The sequence below is a fragment of the Mesocricetus auratus genome, unplaced genomic scaffold (assembly GCF_017639785.1).
Source record: "Mesocricetus auratus isolate SY011 unplaced genomic scaffold, BCM_Maur_2.0 Super-Scaffold_100008, whole genome shotgun sequence".
Lineage (NCBI taxonomy): Eukaryota > Metazoa > Chordata > Mammalia > Rodentia > Cricetidae > Mesocricetus > Mesocricetus auratus.
Window position 1 is genome coordinate 21,718,525 of NW_024429192.1, and position 20,973 is coordinate 21,739,497.

Consider the following 20,973-nt stretch of genomic DNA (forward strand, 5'->3'; position numbering starts at 1 on the left):
TATTTACTTTGAGAAAATGGTTTATCACTCTGAGTACAGTTTGTGAGGAGTCAAAGGTTTTGTTTCCAAGAAATGCTCTTATTTACTCCTCAATTCTTAGTCATACCAAGTTTTACCTCCTCTGAGATAGTGGAAGATCAATTGTCTACCAGAAATAGCTAAATACTGTACTTTGCATCTTCACACATTTTCATTTTGTGACATCTCTAGATCATTGAAAAAATATCTAATTTATTCAACTCACTTATCCAAGCTCTTGAACTCAAATGTGAATGAAAGTAAAAACATTATAGAAAATTTGCTTAAAATATACTGAATGTTTAGAGACTTACAATAAATGGCCATACTTCGTTTTGAATGGTTTTGTTTTATTTGTGTGTGTGTGTTTGTGCATGAGATGAAAAAGGCTCTCACATTATAAGGATTATTTTGTACTGTTTTTAAAATGCATATATTACATATTTATAATTGTAAACATAAGCATTGCTCCTGTTTATTACTTTTGACCCAAATGCTTCTGGCTTAGCTCGAGTTCTTTTTCTATGCTTTCAAGAGGTAGTGTTTTTATATAAAGGAAGCAATTGAATATAATGACCCCCTATTGTACTTATTAACAATGGTAGGCATTTTATCATGTTTTGCTCCAATATTTCCATAAAGTTCACTCTCATAAGGAAATATAGTCACAGTATCTCCTCAATATAATTTAGAGTGAAAACTATATCTTTCTTAACAGTAGTTTTACTATCACATTACACATTAAAAGACAACAGCAGATACCTTATAGAAAAGTCCTAATCAGGAAGAGGACCAAACATTGTAAAAGCCAGAGAATTATTATGTGCCTCCTACTAGAAAATATCCCCTAGGCGTGGCAGGAAAATGCACCCATAAACTCCCTTCAATATGGTTGTGTATAAGGTAGGCATAATAATGACAATAGGAGATATTCCAACGTTGAAAGGGGATATTCCACCAGATTCCATCTCTAGATGAATATCTAGCAGTCAGTGACTGCTGAGAGAAGGAGTCACTGTTCTCAATAGACAAGTTCCTGTATAGGCTGTCCAATCCCAAGTGGTCTGTCCTGAATACAAGCACATATATGTTAACAATGATAATTAAGAAGCCATGAATTAGGCAAAGAGATTATACAGAGAAGTTGGAGGTGGAAAGATGGAAAACAGTAGATGTAGAACTGTATGGTGTTTTCAAAAAAGATTAGATACCATATGCTACCAAATAAAACTTATAGTACCATGAATGTGTTACCCTCTTTTTAAGTCATTGGCCTATGGCATCCCATAAAGCCCTGAAGCATTACAGGGTGTTACAAAATAAATGCTGTTGGGTATCCTCCAGAACTTTATAGTGAGAGTATTGCTGAAGACATCATATTCTTGAAACATAGAACATAAAGAAATCTATCAAGTAGTCAACTAGAAGCTTTGTCCATACTGGTTAGCATCCACACCTCTGAATGGTGATATACATACTATCCAAGAAGAAAATTTATCATTAACCTCACTCAGTTTTGAACCCTAAGAGCTACCAGAATGATGAATGTCAAGATGTGTTCATTAGTGCAATAGTAACATCAATGTCATGGGTATAGCCAGTCATTTTTAATTGAAAGTAAGGTCTGCTACATGAGATAGAATTTTTACCTGACATTGTCAATGAGTCCACAAACCTGTGTCTAGTTAAGTCAGGAGCCTACTACTATTATTCTGTTAAATGGACATGACAATAAACAATTCTTAATAAATCTGTTATACCTATAGATCAGTACATCTGTCAACCATCATAAGATAAGCTGCTTCTTGTAGTACCTGCCAAGTAGCACTGAGATCCACAACCTGTCAACATGCGTATAATAATACACATCAGATGCATTCAGATTGGAACTCTCTTCAAAGATACATAGGGTAGAAAAAGTGGTTCAACCATGCATACATTTAGAGTTTTGGGTAGGACCAGCGACAGTGTGTATGATTAAGATGAGACACCATTAAAGTCTCTGAGATGTTTCACAAAGACATAAACCAGTTGCCTGCAGTAAATTGATTAGATTAGATATTTTCCTGCATTGGTTAAGCACATTAAAGATAGACCTAGAGGCACCAAAATGTGCCAGTGTCACATTAAGGAAAGAAAACAAAGCACTTCACTTTCGATTAATGTTTACCAAGAACAAACCCTACTTTGAATTTTCTATTGCTCTCCATGTGTCATCTTCGATCTATCTAAACTTTGTAGTTTCTGGCCTACCAATAATCTGCATCCAATAATCTGCATGTCTACCTGTGCCGGCCTGATGTCTGACTGTCCCTCTTGCTATATGCCTAGCAAAGGGCTTTGTTCTATATTTGTTAAACAGCATAGAAAGCAGCACATGAAGAAAATTGAGGGACTCTGTAAAGAAATCATTCAGTCTTACAAAGGATTAAGTTATTTACTCCAGCTAGCCCAAAGCACTTAGTAATGCAAACATACTTTTCACCAAGCAATGCCCTAATGCTGCTTCCAACATTTACGATGATGTTTTTGTGTAAGGCTGCCTTCAATCCGTTTGTTGTTTATAAAAAATGCTTATCATAGCAAACATCTATTGTGCTCTGAGTCAGATCCTACTACGGTAGAACCCATATTTTAAATTTTTAGCCATGAATCATGTTAGCTTATAAAAGATGAGTGCATAGGAAGTATAAGGCAAATAAGACTATTACATTGCTCTCTTTAAAGTACTTTAAACAAACAGGCTAAGTACAGAGTAGGATATCAGTCTCAGTCTTAAGTATTCTTAAACAGTATCACTAACTTGGCTGTGAGGTCCATCCAACCAAAGTCCCAGTCTCTTTTATGTGAGAGATATTTTCATAAAACTGTATCACAACATTTTTATTAAATATCAGCAGTGATATAAACTAAATATTTCATAGACTCCCCCCCAAAATGTCCTTACAATTGTAAACTAGAACCTTCCTTTAGAGAAAAGGAAAACTGCTGCTATCATGATTGGAAAAGCTTCCAATGCTCTAATCACCTTGTTTTCTGAGGAGAAAAAAAAAAGCACGGACTGTGGAATTGAATGCTGAAGATGTTAGCCTTGGAGAAATAGCTTTCGGGAAAATTGAAAAAAGAAACAGATTGGAATGTTTCTTTCTTAGAGGATTACAATTTTGTAAGATAATATGTTAGAATAAAGTATTTTGTCATTATAATAGGAAAGTATAGTGCAAAATTAGATTGTGGTAAGATTCAACTATAAAATGATACAAAAGAAAAACTTAATTCCTTTTTAAAATCCCTATACATTCTGCAACTTGAGAACAATGCACAAAAGCATATAAGTTTAAAAGTGTAGTGCATATAAAGCCTTTTAATACTTTCAGATAATTTATAGGTGAATTATCACAAATATCTTCTCATTGATTACATTCTGGGAACCTGTACACATATGTGTACATATGCGCTAACAAACAGTTAACATGTAGTATCTGGCATATTATCAACAGAGGTGACAAAAGTTACAGAAAATAAAATTCTTAAGAGTGGCAAACTGGTGCTGGGGGTTGGTGGCTCACGCCTTTAATCCCAGCACTCAGAAGGCAGAGGCAGTAAGATCTCTGTTAGCTCAAGGCCAGACTGGTCTACAGAGCGAGTTACAGGACAGCCTCCAAAGCCACAGAGAAACCCTGTCGCAAAAAACAAAACAAAACAAAAAGTAGCATACTGGCAGTATTTTCAATATACTCATTAATCCAGATGTATGTATATGTACCTCAGGCAATGCTTGCTAAATATATCTGATATATATATAAATGTATGTATATGTAATTTACTAGCACAACTTATTGGTATAATAGTAAGTTTAAAGTTATGATGGTTTGAAATTTTCTTTTAACATTTTAATGGCTTTAATTGCGAGTCTTAGAATAATATGTAAATTACCATTCTGTAACCAGACATATAAAAAACTCTGTGATCCAAAGTCACAATACATCTGAAGCTGAGGCCAGAGAAGAAAAGCTTTCTGATAAACCTGGACGTCATGCTTAAAATTTTCCCAGCTTGAAAATTTATGAAACTCTGTGTGGCAAACAAACACCTTTAAAGTGTGGTGTATTTGCACCAGCGGATAGCACAAATGTCTGAATAACTATAGGAAATAATGCTTTATGTTTTTTACATAGTTTACATTAAAATGGCATCTTCAGTTTTGTTCTGTAGTCTTCTTTTCATTACATGCTATCTGCAATTTATTTATAGAGAATTATATCTGTATACCAATTTGAACTGACAACTGAATTTTATATGTAAGTAACTGCTGAGGGAATTAAGAAGGTGATGGCAAATGTGACATAAAGTCATAACTTCATAAATACCAGTAATTTATTGAAGTGTCCTGGTTGATGGTTCAGAAATTCCATTTTGTTACTTCGCTAAATTCCATGGGATCCTAAAAAATTAACCAAACCAAAAAGGAAACTAGTGGGAAAAGGCAAGAACAGCTGCTATTATTGATCACATAACATGGAGCTACACTGTATAGTCTTTTCTTCCTAACAGAGCATCAGTCAATTCTTCAGTTATAGCAAAAAAAAAAAACAAAAAAAAAACAGCAAAAGGTTAACCATCTCAAACACCTATAAACATACAGCTCAGAAAATTAATGTTTATATAAATTTGTATCTTATAACATGCAAAGTTCTTTTCAAATTGCAAAATTGAAGCACTATACCCACTGCCAGTGTTTCTTCACCTTCATAAATTTAACCATGGTTGGTAGCCCATTTTAATGGAATCAAAGGCTATCTTTTCTATGTGATTAAAGTACTGTGTGAAGTTTTCATTTGCATTGTTTTATGCATCATTTTCCTCACATGTGTTTTAATGGTTTTCTATTGTCTAGGCATGTGCTACATTTTAACCCATTCATTCATCAAAGAACAGTCGCATTTCTTCAACTTTTTGACATTATTTTAAATGTTATTAAGCACACATTCACTGGGCATGGTGACAGACCCCTTTAGTCCCAGCACTAAGGAGACAGAGGCAGGGGGATCTCTGAGTTCCTGAGTCCAGCCTGGTCTACAGGGTGAGTTCTAAGACAGCCAAGGCTACATAGAGAAACCCTGTCTTGGGGACACACACACACACACACACACACACACACACACACACACACACACACACACACACACACGCAAATGCTTCTAAATGCTGTTTTCTAAAAATTTGTGGGCTATTCCTAGAGAAGTTCTATAGAATTGTGGGGTTTCATAGGTATTTCACCACTTTGCATTCCCACAAATTTAATTTTTCAACAACCCTAAAATTCTATTTCTTTCTATTACAATTGGGAACTATAGCTTCCAAATTTGGTGAGAGAGTTACATGACAATGAAAACTTGGAAGCTTGTGAACACCTGAGTTAAAATTCCAGCTTGCCCTCTAAGACTATAGACCCCTATGGCCACATGAGAGAGATTCCCCACCGTCTCAAAGGTCTCAACTATAAATAATTACCAATAATTACCTCACTCATTAGTTGTGACTAGAATGAATATTAAAACCTCTGAAAATTGTTTATGCTTCCCATGGTAGGCATTCAACATTTAATTCCTGATCAGACATGTTAGGCTCCGTTTAAAAATAATGTTTTATTATTATTATACGAGTGTGTGTTGGTGCACTTGTCATTGTGTGTGTGGAGAACAGAGATCAACTTTATGGAGTCAGTTCTCTCGGTCTTTAAGAAGGTTATCATGGTGAAATTCCGATTGCTTGATTCGCATGGCACTTTACACACTGAGCCATGTCTCCAGCCCCACACAGGGCTTCTTGAATGTTTAGGTAAATACAAGTGTTTATTCCTATGGCTTCTTTAATTGAGTAATATAAATTAGTTTGTCCTAATTGTTGTTATACTGTTTAAGTTAACAGCATCCTTTACACAGTTATTTTATATCTTCTAAGGGCTTCTTGCATATTGGCCTATGATTTCTCTATAACACCCATCAAGGAATTACCTACTATTCTTTTCTTACATATGTTTTCTATATGCAGAGTCCTGGTGGATGCTATGCCTCCTTGTTATATTCACAGGTGTGACAATTTTATCCCTAAGGTGTGAGGTGCTAATTCAGTAGGCTTTACATGAACTTACTCAGGATTTGTTGTACTTTGCACTTGGGAGCTATGCCAATGACACTCATCTCAGTTGCTTGAAGCAAGGAAGCAAGAGAAACAAAATCTTCCTCCATCTCTTTCTCTGGTCTAATACCTTTGTCACACAACTTGAGTCAGAAACAGTACTGCATTGTTGAGACAATGCGGAAAAACCCTTGGAAGTGCTGTAAGTTTATTCCTTCAAAGTAGGGATGATGTCTGGACACGTTGCCTCAATTTAAGAGAAAAACAATGATTAGGTTAAGGTGTAGGTTTTCAACAAACAGAACCATGTGCCTTATTAAATCCATTCACATATTGACTTTAATCTACTTTACATGTTGTTTAGTGATATCAGGTACCTGATATAAATACATAGAAAATAACTTTATAAACATTTATAATATATAAATCTGTATTTGCAGATTATAGGACCAAAATATAAAATATATAAATACCAAGAGTTTTAACAAAAAAGGTGTTTGAAATGAGCTTCAGACAACCACATCAGGACAAAAGTCTGTTGTTAATCTGGGGAAAGCAGTTCAGATTTGGTTCAAGTGAGAAGATGCCTCAACATGAGCAAAAGGCATCATGGGTTGTGATCTTTTCTGTGGCTCTCAAGTGCAACGCATTAAGGAAACACAAGAATCAGAAATACAATTAGTTTAGTAGAAGCAGACAAAGAGTCTGCAAGAAGGAAGGAAGCCCACTTCAGGTTGGCACAAAATACATACTTTAATGGTACTCCTGAAGGCAAGTAACATACAAAAGAACTATTTGTTGGCAAAGTGTACCCTGTCCTGGGTCTGCTCCAAATTACACACAAATTCAAGTCTGGCATCATCAGCTTTCTATAATTAGATAACTTCAACAAACAACAGATAACCCAAATAGACAAAAGATTTAAGTGAGTAATTTAAAAAAGGAAGATATCTCAGTGGCCAGTGAAAACATGGAAAATTTTTCATTTTCATTTGTTAGTGGGGGAAATTGACATTAAAATTTACTTGAGTTATTATTATGTATAAATCTGAATTCAATAACTTCTTAGGAAAGGAATGAAATATGGCAATGACAACATGTATTTTTGTAACACAATTAGAGCTCCCATGTGTTACATTTGGAGACAGAAATGACATAATCATAGTTTATTTTATAACTTGTATATAAATAATATTTTTAGGAACAAGAGAATTTAGAAAGAGCTGATAATCAGTGTCCAATATAAACATGTATCAAAATAATGTAAGTTAGCATAAAGAAACCTGACAAATTGCATGCCATTAATTTCACTTTATAAAGCCAGTTCAATATTAGAGATGAAATGCCTCCTAATTCTGAATGAAGGATTTTACTCACAACAGGCATGAATTCAATGTGAGCCTAATTCCTCTGATAAAGCAAAATTTATGCCATGTAGTATTACTTGACTCCATTCATCTCCCCAGAATGATTCATGGTTTGAAATATTCCCCTTTACTTATCTTGTGAGGAACAGTTGATTACTTATTCATTAGTCATTCAGAAGAAGGGCTTTCTGAATATTCTCCAAAATAGTTAGCACTATGAAAGTCTGAGAAACTCTCAAAAGACAGTAATATCTATTTCCCCCTCCATTAGCTTATCATCTAGGTGAAGCAGCAATTGCCCGAAATCACCACAATTGGGTTAATTTCTCGTGTTAAAGTTAATATTCTTCAAAAACCATCTGTTAAAGGAATCCATTAAAACTTTGTAGAAATCCTATTTCTTAAGATATAAAAAAATACTTGAAATAATATAATACTTCCTTTTGGGAAGAAGACACATCCCAAGATGATAAGCAGTTGCTGCCTGAAATCTAAGAGGTACCAAATCATTTACATATCTGATTTTTTCCTAAGCATTCATGATTGTGGTAATGTCTAATTTATATGTTAGACACAGCAGGAGTTAATGACAATGATAAAAGAACAGTTATAACAATGTACTCCATAAAACATGCAAATACCGTCTCTATTCAAAATAGTCATTAGCCATAATTTTTTAACTCTGGCTTACTTTCATTAGTGGAAATCATGGAAAATGAAACCTTGGATGGAAAAGTTAAAGACAAAAAAGAATATATTGAAACAAAGAGCTCATAAAATTAATGTTTTCATATCCTTAAGGAAATGTAGAATCTCCATTTCCCAACAAAACCTGCATTGGTCATTGGTCATCATGACACTTCAGAGGGAAACATTCTGAGACTGGACATTTGTAAAATTCATGTAGCTGCTAAGACAAGAAGTTATCTTTTGTTCTTCATGGAAAGTTTTGCCAATATTGGTCTCTTCTATATGCACAGAATTTAAATCTTAATGTTGGCAGCTAGAAAACAGTCCTGTTATTTCTGAAGGAACAGTAAATTTAGTCTAAGATACTTTGGATGCCTTAGTTTCTGTACCTCTTGCTAGGACAACAAATACCTTGAAAAACTCAGTAGAAAGGAGGAAGGTATTATTTGGCTTATAATTCCAGTTCACAGTCTAAAACTGAGAAGTCAGGGCAAAAGCAACTTGAAGCAAAACATCATGTCACATCCCCAGTCAACACCAAGAAACAATGAACTAACACATTCAGGCAAATACTTGTCTTACTTTCTTCATTCATATACAGAATACCCTGCCCAAGAAATAGTGACACCCACAGTGGGAGGGGTTTTTTTTTTTTTTTTGGACCTCTATTACTCTGATAAAGATATTCCTTAACAGATTTTGCAGAGACTCATCTTCTAAGTGTGTTTATATTTTGTAAGGTTGATAATTAACATCAACCTTCACATCAGATTTCTTGAAATATATGTATATATTATAAATAATATAATATAATGTGCATTATATAGCATATGCTTGCATACTCACAGGGATTAGGGAGACAGTCTAATTAGTAAACTATTCAGCATAGAAGCATGAGAGCTGAGTTAAAATTAAATCACTGATGTAAAAGCCAGCACACCTGTACTCCAAGTTTGGGGGAGGCACAGTCAGAAGGATCTATTTAACTTGGAAGACAGTCAGCCTTTCTCAAATAGTCAGCTTCAGGCACGAACACTACACACAAACACACACTATACAAACACACAGACAACACGTAAACATGTAACACACACAACATTCACAAACATACAACACACAAACACATATACAGACTCATACACATACATATGCAAGATAACAAAAATAAGTAAAAATCAGAAATTGGAATTCAGATATATTACTCAGCCATTATAGAATTATGATGCTATATTCTGTCTGTTTTAGTTAGGGCTTCTATGGCTGTGAAGAGACACCATGACCACGACAATGTTTTTGTTGTTGTTGTTGCTTGGTTTTGTTTTTTGTGGGTTGCTTTTTTTTGTTGTTGGTTTTTTTTTTTTTTTTTTTTTGACTGTGTAGTCCTGGCTGTCCTGGAACTCGCTTTGTAGACCAGATTGACCTCGAACTCACAAATTCCCCCTGCCTCCCAAGTGCTAGGACTAAAGGCATACACCACCACTGCCTGACCATGGCAACTTTTATAAAGGACAACTTTTAATTGGGCTGCTTTACAGTTTCAGAGATTTAGCCCTTTATCATCATGACAAAACATGGTGGTGTACGGGTAAACATGTTGCTGGATAAAGAACTGAGAGTTCTACATCTTCATCCATGGGCAACAGAAGGACTCTGTCCACATTGGGTGTGGCTTGAGCATAGGAAATGTCAACCTACACCCCCCCCAACACAGTGACACATTCCTCCAAAAGGCCACACCTACTCCCACAAAGCCACACCTCCTAATAGTACCACTCACTGTCTTTTATAAAATCTCTGATAAGGGGCCTGGAGAGATGCCTCGGTGGTTAAGAGCACTGACTACTCTTCTAGAGGATCTGAGTTCAATTCCTGGCATCCACATGGCAGCTCACAACTGTCTGTAATTCCAGTTCCAGGAGACCCAACACCAATACAAATAAAATTAAATCTCTAAAAAAATATATAAATGATTCATGAAATTACTATAATTCATTTGTCAATAGTTTGGAACATACTCCCTAAAAAATAAACAGAACCAAGTCAGGCATGGTGGGATACATCTGTAATACTAGCTCTCTAGAGACACAGACAGAGGGATAGTTATTCCAAGCACAATGTGGACTGTGTAGCAAGCCTTTGACAAAAAATGAAAAGTTGGAAAGAAAACAGAGTCTATAACATCATGTTTAGCTGAAAATAGAAATCCACAGTACTAGCTAGCAGCAAAATTGTAGAAATGTAGACTGTCTCCCTGAAGACCCAAAAGGAATTAATTCATAAGTATAGAAAAGATAAAACATACTATTCAAGAATAAATAATGTCACTGGAAGGGACCACAGAGTCTGTTAGTATCTTGTGGTCTAGTTCTATTTTGACTAGTTCGCCAGTGTATACAGGTAAAGCAGTATCATAATGAGGCTTAATAAAAGTGTTCATACATTTATTTTGCTTCATAAAGGAGTGAACAATGCTGCTTTCATAACTAAGCAGCCGTTTATTTTTAATTTTGTTTTATTATTTTACAACTTTACTTCTGGACACCTTGCATACTGATTATTCCCACCTCCCACCTTACCACCATCCCTGTCCACCCTCCCACAAATCTTTTCCATTTTATGTTCTCTTTTCAAATGATAACAAGTGTCATGTTTTTCCTACATAGCCGGAGAAACTCAGCAACAGCTACAAATTATTGATATCCAGAAAACAATGAAGCTGACACAACTAGAATAATGAACAATGACTAAAACACAATGTCAGGATGTGTTCCTTTCTGAAGAAGAAATAAAAGCACTCATCCGACAAATGACAGACTCAGCTTCTCTGTTCATGTTTCCTATAAGTCAGATGCAAAATTTTCCCCTATAATCTTTCCCAATGTTTCAATAAGAAAGAACAAGAGAGTTCATAGCAGAAGCTGTCAATAACCATAGCAAAGAGACCCATGGCTACAAGTCTTTTGGGTCATTGAAAATTTGTGTACTGTTTATATGTTGCAATAGTGTTTCAAATATATTGTCTTCAATAGTATTGCACTGAAATTAATTAAATTCTATTTTTATGGTTTACATGGTTTCTAAAAAAATGAATTTTTTCCTAAGTGGCTCATTGTATATACATCTACAAATATGCCCAATCAATATCATGTAGAGAGCTACGATATTATTCCAAAAAGTGGGATGGTGGAGCCTGGATAGAAGCAGGGAAATCAAGAGAGTATTGCTCTAAATGAAAAAGGTCAGGACAATGCTTATTTAGGAGAGTTGGCTGAAGTTTCATGAACCTGTTGACACTCGACATCACCAGGAATCAGAACTGAACAAAGTGAAACTGAGGTAAAAACATGTCTTTTCTCTTCGCCTCATCAGTGCAGTGCTGGGTTCACACACGTTCCCTAATCCATAAGAACTTCACTTAGTGACCATAGCTGTGCCCCGGTCATTGATGCTATTGGCAGGTATTCTCTGCCCTCTCCACTTCCTGGCAGAAGATAGTTTACTTCCTGGCAGTCTTGGGATTCAATGGCAATATGTGATTAATTGTATCCAGTGATTTGTGTTAGTAAAGTCCCTTCTGAGCTAGAGTGGTTTATTATCAATTCAAGACTGTCAATGCTACATGTACTTTCAAACCTTAAGCAGACTTGGTCTCATTGATTTCCCTCCTCTTAACACAATGAGTGGAAACTGACCAGATGAAGCTTCCCAAATAACTTATTATTATGGGGTCATTTGACATAATAAAAAGCTATTTAGTGTATAAGGCTGTCTAATTCAGTGAATGAAAAGTATTCACTACACACACACACACACACATCACTTAAAACTAAAGTAAAGGGAGCCCAGTACCGTAAACTCTTAGCTTTTGTCCCAGAATACACCAAGCATTAGCAGTAGCTTTCTGATTGGTATAGATGTTCTTTCTTCAGCAGCTGTCTGCAGTATAAATGAAGATCTATCTCACTATGAGAATTTTCATCAGAATGGCATCCAGAGTTTCAGAGTCTTTCAAGTGTTGCATGGCTGGGAAAGGAAGGAATGGTGATTCCTGCTTTATGGGTTAAAGGCATAAAGTTACAAGGCTTATGTGTTTACAATGGGAACTTCCATTTCTATGACTTAGTCCCCTAGACTTGGTTTTAGATTTATTTTTTGGCGGTGACTGCTATAAACAAACACACAGAGAAAGAATAACCCTAGTGCCACACAAAGTAGCACACAAAAAAGCAAAATTAATTCAGCAAGGCAATTTGTTTTTCCTAAAAGGATGCTGCAGACCATAAAGCATGCCAGCAAGCACACTTGGCTAACTATCTGACACAGGTAGTTACAGCATTTCATCACAATGGTGGGACATTGACCTCACAATTGAGCAGGACTGGCTAATTGCCACAAAGGAAAGAGTGGAGGGGTTCAGCAAATGTGGACCCATTTCATGCTGATTACCTTTGCTAGAAAAATGTATTAAAAATAGTGGATGGTATATTCTGATGCTAGATAGAATTCATATATTTTCTGCCTTTGCCTTTAATTGTGGCATACATTAACAATCAGTTCAACAGTTCCCATGGTTTGGTAAGATCTGAGACTAAACGTCACAAGGAACTATTTGTCAACAATTCTACTCTTTACAGAGATGTCTTATCCTCTAGAAGGATGATGTTCAAGGTTTATCGTTGTTTTGTTATTCCAACAGCTATGGTACATGATTTACTGAAACAAAATACTTCTGTTAAGAGTAAGATATAGATAAGGCCAAGAAAGATATTAAGGCAAATTCATCAGAATCGCACCTGACTTCTCCATGAAAACTCTGAAAGCCAGAAAGTCCTGGATAGATATTCTACAAACATTAAGAGATCACAAATGCCAACCCAGACTACTATACCCAGCAAATCTTTCAATAACTATAGATGAAGAAAACAAGATAGTCGATGACAAAACAAGATTTAAACAATACATATCCACTAATCCAGCCCTAAAGAAAGTACTGTAAGGAAAACTCCAACCTAAGGAGGTTAATTACACCCACAAAATGTAGGCAATAGATAATCTCACTTTACCAAAAGCCGAAAGAAAAAGCAATACCACCACTACCCACAAATCAAAAACAAAAAAAGAATTAACACTCAATGATCCTTAAATTCCCTCAATATTAATGGTCTTAATTTGCCTATAAAAAGACACAAGCTAACAGAATGCATATGAAGATAGAATCCATCCTTCTGCTGCATACAAAAAACACACCTCAACTTCAAAGACAGACATTACCTCAGAGTAAAGGGATGGGATAAGATTTTCCAATCAAATGGACCCAAGAAACAAGCTGATATAGCAATACTAATATCTAACAAATTAGACTTCAAACTAAAATAATCAAAAGAGATGAAGGAGGTCATTTCATATTCATCACAGGAAAAGTCCATCAAGATGAAGTCTCAATTCTGAGCATCTATGCCCAAAATACAAAGGCACCCACATTCATAAAAGAAACATTACTAAAACTTAAATCACACATAAAACCACACACATGTATAGTGGGAAGATTCAACGCCCCACTCTCACCAGTAGACAGGACCACAAGACAGAAACTTAACAAAGAAACAAAGGAACTAACAGAAGTTATGACCAAACAAGTATAACAAACATCTATAGAACATTCCATTCAAACACAAAAGAATATACTTTCTTGTCAGCACCACATGGTACCTTCTCTAAAATCAACCAAATACTTGGTAACATAGCAAGCCTCAACAGATAAAAAATGGGAATAACCCCCTGTATCTTATCAAACCACAATGCTATAAGTTAGAATTCAACAAAAAACAAATTGCAGAAACCCTAAAAACTCATGGAAATTGAACAACATGCAATTACACCATTCTTGGGTAAAGAAAGAAATAAAGAAATTTAAGCTGGACGTTGGTGGCACACGCCTTTAATCCCAGCACTCGGGAGGCAGAGGCAGGTGGATCTCTGTGAGTTTGAGGCCAGCGTGGTCTACAAAGTGAGTTCCAGGACAGCCTCCAGAGAAACCCTGTCTTGAGAAACCAAAAAGAAAAATTAATTAATTAATTAATTAAAGACTTCCTAGAATTGAATGAAAATGAAGACATACCCAAACTTATGGAACACTTTGAAAGTTATACTAAGAGGAAAGTTCATAACACTAAGTGATCACATAAAGAAACTGGAGAATAGTCACACTAGAGAATTAATAGCACAACTGAAAGCTGTAGAGCAAAAAGAAGGAGGTAGACATCAGGAAATAATCAAACTGAGGGCTGGAATCAGTAAAGCAGAAACAAAGATTCAATGTAACAAAGAGTTGGCTCTTCTAGAAAATCAACAAATAGACAAACCTTTATCCTAACTAGCCAAAAGGCAGAGAAAGAACCTGCAAATTAAGAAAATCAGGAATGAAAAGGGGGACATAACAAAGGACACTGAGGAAATCCTGAGAATCTTCAGGTCACATTTTGAAATCCTGCACTCCATAAAATTTGAAAATTTAAAGGAAATGGACAATTTTCTTGATAGATATGACTTACCAAAATTTATTCAAGAAGAGATAAGCAATTTAAACAGACCTATAACACCTAATGAAATAGAAGCAGTCATCATAAGATTCCCAACAAAAAAAGTCCAGACTCAGATAGCTTCAGTGCAGAAGTCTACCAGAAATTCAAGGAACAGTTAATACCAATACTCCTCAAAGTGTTCCACACAATAGAAGCAGAAGGTTCATTGCTACAATTACTTGGTACCCAAGCCACACAAAGACACAACTAAGAAAGAGAACTACAGACCAATATCCCTCATGAACACTGATGCAAAAATACTCAGTAGAATACTGGCAAATCGAATCCAAGAGCACATCAGAAAAATCATCCACCATGATCAAGTAGGCTTAATCCTAGGGAAGCAGGGATGGTTCAACACACAAAAATCTATCAATGTAATCCACTATATAAACAAGCTAAGAAAAAAAACACATGATCATCACACTAGATGCTGAAAAAAACCTTTGACAAGATCCAACATCCCTTCGTGATAAATCAGGAATAACAGGAACATACTTGAACATAATAAAATCAATATACAGCAAACGAACAGCCAACATTAAACTAAATGGAAAGAAACTAACTAAACATGATTCCTCTAAAATCAGGAACAAGACAAGGCTCTCCACTCTCTCCATATCTCTCCAATATTGTACTTGAAGTTCTAGCTAGAGCAATAAGACAACAAAAGGAGATCAAGGGGATATGAATTGGAAAGGAAGAAATCAAATTTTCACTATTTGCAGATTATACAGTAGTTTACATAAGTGACCCAAAACACTCTACATGGGAACTCCTACAACTTCAGCAAAGTGACAGGATACAAGATTAATCCAAAAGATCAGTAACCCTACTATATACAGACGATAAATGGGCTGAGAAAGAAATAAGAGAAACATCACCCTTTACAATAGCAACAAAGAGCATAAAACATCTTTGGGTAACACTAACCAAACAAGTGAAAGTCCTGTATAGCAAGAACTTTGAGTCTTTAAAGAAAGAAATTAAAGAAGATACCAGAAAATGGAAAGATCTCCCATGCTCCAGGATAGGTAGGATCAACATAGTAAAAATGGCAATCTCTCCAAAAGCAATCTACATATTCAAAGCAATCACCATCAAAATACCGGCACAATTCTTCACAGACATTGAAAGAACAATAATCAACTTTATATGGAAAAACAAAAGACCCAGGATAGCCAAAACAACCCTGTACAATAAAAGAACTTCCAGAGGCGCCACCATCCCTGATTTCAAGCTCTATTACAGAGCTATAGTACTCCTCCTGCCAGCCTGAATCCCACCACTGTCTCAGCCCCCAAATAACACACAAGACACTATATTAATTATGAAGCTATAGGCCGTTTGTGTGGTTTCTTATTGGCTAGCTCTGATTTAATTATTGGCCCATAATTACTAATATATACTTTTATAAGGACTTATTTTTCCAAGGAAGGCCTCCTGATCCATCCTTTCCTCCCGGAAGATCACATGGTGACGACTATCTTCACTGTATTTCCCAGAATCCTCCTAGACTCCTAATCACACTATCTTGCTTTCCTGTTGGCCAACAGTGCTTTATTTACATATACACAGAAGGACTTCCCCCATCATCTCCTTTTTTCTGTCTAAATAAAAGAAAGTTTTTAACTTTAACATAGTCAAATTATATATAACAGAACAGTTATGAAACAAGAACCATAGTTACAATATTTTGTTCATTAATATTTTGTAAGATTTAAAGAAAGTATTTTATTATCTATCCTATCCATGTGAGTCTAAAGTCTTATAAGTAGCTTATCTTTATCATAACTAAGGAAAACTATATCTATAACTGTCTGTCTTCAACTCCATCAAAGACCACAGAAGGATTACATATAAACACTAGAATTGACAGAGACATCTTGCTACCTGGACAGTCACCTGAAGTTCCTCTGTAATGTTGGCACATCCATCATCAGCCCAAAGGCTGAATTATACAAACCAAAAACCTAAACAAGAGGAGAAATATATCTATCACAAAATTGACCTTACATTTGTATTAATAAATGAATATCCATACCAATACTATTTCTATACCATAATCTCCCTTTTACCTTTAAAAAGAGATTGGTTGTGATCATTAACCTTTTATAAGCAACCCCATTTAAATGAAAACAAAATTCTATAAACAATATTTGGGAATTTGGGTGTTGTTCATTCCAAATTGCTTTCTGCTGGTTGGGGGCACTGTACATACCATGGGGATCACGGCAAAGCACAGAAACCTGGCTAAGTTCTTTTTTCTTTTGTGGTCTGTACAGCTATATTGTCCCAGCTGTTTCAGATGCTGAACTTCTTGGGACACTGCTTTGGGAGGTCTTGCTTAATCAAACCATAGAAGATTGGAGGAATGCACAGCTTTTCATTTCCTGTGGAAACAGAAACAAAAAAAAAGTTCCCAAGTACCCTGTCCTTATGTTTAAATTTAGAAGTCAAAGCATTTTCAAAATATATAAGTTGGATTAATTTAGCAGCATTTATAATCAAGTATATTTTACCTGTTTCTGTTATTTCCTTAGCAGTCAAACAATCCAAAGATGACAAAATAGCATACAGCATCCAGACTCTCCTTTGTACTTCTCATCTTTATGTGATTTTTTTATTACTCTATTCCTTTTACTTGTATTTTTATATATATATATTTTTTTTTCTCTGAGACAGGGTTTCTCTGTGGAAATCTGCCTGTCTCTGCCTCTGCAGTGCTGGGATTAAAGGCATGTGCACCATCACTGCCCAGCCACTCTTTTTTTTTTAACCACTTATTTTGTTTCTTTTTCTCTCCCAAGACTACGTATATTTTTAAACACACTGTAAACCTTTTAGATGTTTTAGTTTATTTGAATCTGACTACTGTAAATCTTTATGTTTTTCTGGCCACGTGTCTTAATCTGCTAAGCAGTGCTTTATTTACATATATACAGAAGGACTTCCCCCATTACTGTAGTACTGAAAACAGCTTGGCATTGGCACAAAAATAGACAAGTAGGCCAATGGAATTGAATTGAAAACCCACACACCTACAAACACTTTACTTTTGACAAAGAAGCTAAAATTCTTCAATGGAAAAGAGATAGCATCTTCAACAAATGGTGCTCGCATAACTGGATGCTGGCATGTAGAACACTGCAGATAGATCCATGTGTATTGCCATGCATAAAACTTAAGTACAAGTGGATCAAAGACCTCAACATAAATCCATGCACACTGAACCTCCTAGAAGAGAAAGTGGGAAGTACCCTTAAGTGAATTGGTACAGAAGACCACTTCCTGAAAAGAATACCAGTAGCACAAACACTGAGATCAACAATTAATAAATGGGACCTCCGAAACTAAGAAGCTTCTGTAAGGCAAAGGACACAGTCAACAAGACAAAAAGGCAGCCCACAGAATGGGAAAAGATATTCACTAACCCCACATCCGAGAGAGGGCTGATCTCCAAAATTTACAAAGAACTCAAGAATCAAGTCTCCAAAATACCAGAGGATCTAATTTAAAAAGTGGGATACAGAACTAAATAGAGAATTCTCAATAGAGGAGTCTAAAATAACTGATAAACACTTAAGAAAGTGCTCAACTTCCTTAGCCCACCAGGGAAATACAAATCAAAATAACTCTGAGATACCATCTCACTCCTGTCAAAATGGCTAAAATCAAAAACACCAAAACAGTTTATACAGGAGATGATGGGGAGAAAGGGGAACACTCCTCCACTGCTGGTGGGAGTGGCAACTCATACACCCAGTTTAGAAATCAGTATGGAGATTCCTCAGGAAAATGGGAATCAGTCTACCTAAGATCCAGTAATTCCACTCTTAGGCATACACCCAAAACATGCACATTCATACAACAAACACATCTGCTCCAGTATGTCATAGCAGCATTATTTCTAATAGCTAGATCCTGGAAGCAACCTAGATGCCCCTAGGTGCTGAAGAGTGGATAGAGAAAATGTGGTACATTTTCACATTGGAGTACTACTCAGCAGAGAAAAAGCAATGGAATCTTGACATTTGCAGGCAAATGGATGACACTAGAAGAAACCATCCTGAGTGAGGTAATCCAGTCACAAAAAGACAAACATGGTATGTACTCACTCATATATGGATTTTGGGCATGGATCAGGGGAGTGTCAACCTACAATCCCATTGCCAGTGAGTCTGGGCAACAGGGAGGTTTCCAAGAGAGATATGCATTATACCCCAGAGAAGTGGAATGAAGCAAGGTCTCCTGAGCATATTGGGAACAGGGAGGGAGGGGCGAGGGAACCGAGAAAAAGAGAAGGGGAGAAGAGGAGGGCAGAGGAAGTCATGGGGGAGCAGGAAGGTTGAGTCGGGGTAAGAATAGAGTAGAGCAGGATGAGAGGTACCTTAATAGATGGAGTCATTATAGGTTTGACGAGAGAGCTGACACTAGTGAGATTTCCAGAGATCTACAAGGATAACACCAACTGGCAGTGATGAGCAAAGGGGTCCAGACCGTGCTGGTGAAACCCACAAAGACAGCCGACTGGACAAGGGGGAGCTCTTGAACCCCAGACTGATGCCTGAGAAGCCAGCAAGGGACTGATCCAGACTCCCTGAATATAGTTTCAGTGAGGAGACCTTAGCAATCTCTGGGGCCTTGGGTAGTAGATCAGTGTTTACCATGGCATACGACTGAACTTTGGGAGCCCATTCCACATAGAGGGATGCTCTCTCAGCCTGGACACATGGGGAAGGGTCTAGGTCCTGCCCTAGATGAAATGACAGACTCTGGAAATCTCCCCATGGAGGGCCTCACCCTCCCTGGAGAATGGTGTGGGGATTGGCTGGTGGGGGGGGGAGCTGGTGGAGGACAAGGGAGGAGGGGTGGGAAAGGCAGCTGCGATTGACATGTGAAGTAAGCATGTTTCAAATTTAAATAAAAACATATACAAAACATGTAAAATTATTACTCATATACTGTTTGTGTTATATATTACTTGAGGTTAAAAGAAAATAGTCTTGAAATACCATTTCAAAAGTTAATGTAAACAACATATAAGTAATCAAATGACTGTGTTGCGTATTTATATTCCAGCTTCCAAATTTTGGGTTTTAATTCTCTGCTCCCTACCTCACCAAAGACAAAGCTTTTGAATATACTTAGAGAGCTCTGATTACTGTCCCAACTATCAAGGGACTGAAGATGTTTTTGTATGTTATATCTCCTGTAGGTCCTGGTATTCTATACACACACCATAGACTTCTTGACACAGTGGGCTCTATGACAGAGAAGTATTCAAGGTTGACCGAGTTTCCTTTTTTATTCATGACATCACGATGCTATGCAATTAATTTGGCCTAAAGGCTATATATAGGTTTTTTTTCAATAAAGGTTTTATTTATTTCAATTTTATTTAGACTATAATTTCAAGAGATTTCCCTTATTATAATGCAAGGACTTAAAATATGGGTAAAGTGACTTAAATAGAACTAATGTAAATTTCAGGTAGATCTGAACTTGTTACTTCTTCCAATTCAATTTCTTTAATAGATCAGACAGAGGAGAAATTCAGACTGTGCATTTATTTTAAATACTAATGTCAGTGAATTTGAAATAGTTAAACTATTTTTCAGTCATGATTTCTCAGAAATTCTCTTGCAAATCACAATTATAGTCACAGTTCTCTCTTGAGGTGGAATCCTAGACCAAATAGTTTGAATAGGAAAACTTTGATTTTTAATTTTGTAAATGTACCCTTTCCAATCATAACTTACCCTACTATCATGGAAAAAAATGAGGAAAATGCTAGAATTCTGATTTAACCCAGTCCTTCTGCTACTCACATAGCTGTGTACCCTGACTAAATAGCAGATAAGGGAGTATGGAGTGCTATAATATTCCTGATGAGACAATAGTGAGTTATTAGCTACTTTGTTTTCAACATTAGATTTGGTACTACAGACAAGTTAGTGGGATTTTTATTTGGTGTGTGTGTGTGTGTGTGTGTGTGTGTGTGTGTTTAAACAGACAGATAAAAAAAGAAACATGACAGTTACCAGCAGTCATGAGACTATACTTGAAAAATGACTTCTTGGAAAAACTCAGAAACAAAGAAAGTAAAGAAAACAATTGCAACAAACTCCACTGAGCTCTGGAGCTTTAAATCTGTTCATAAGCATTCAAATTCA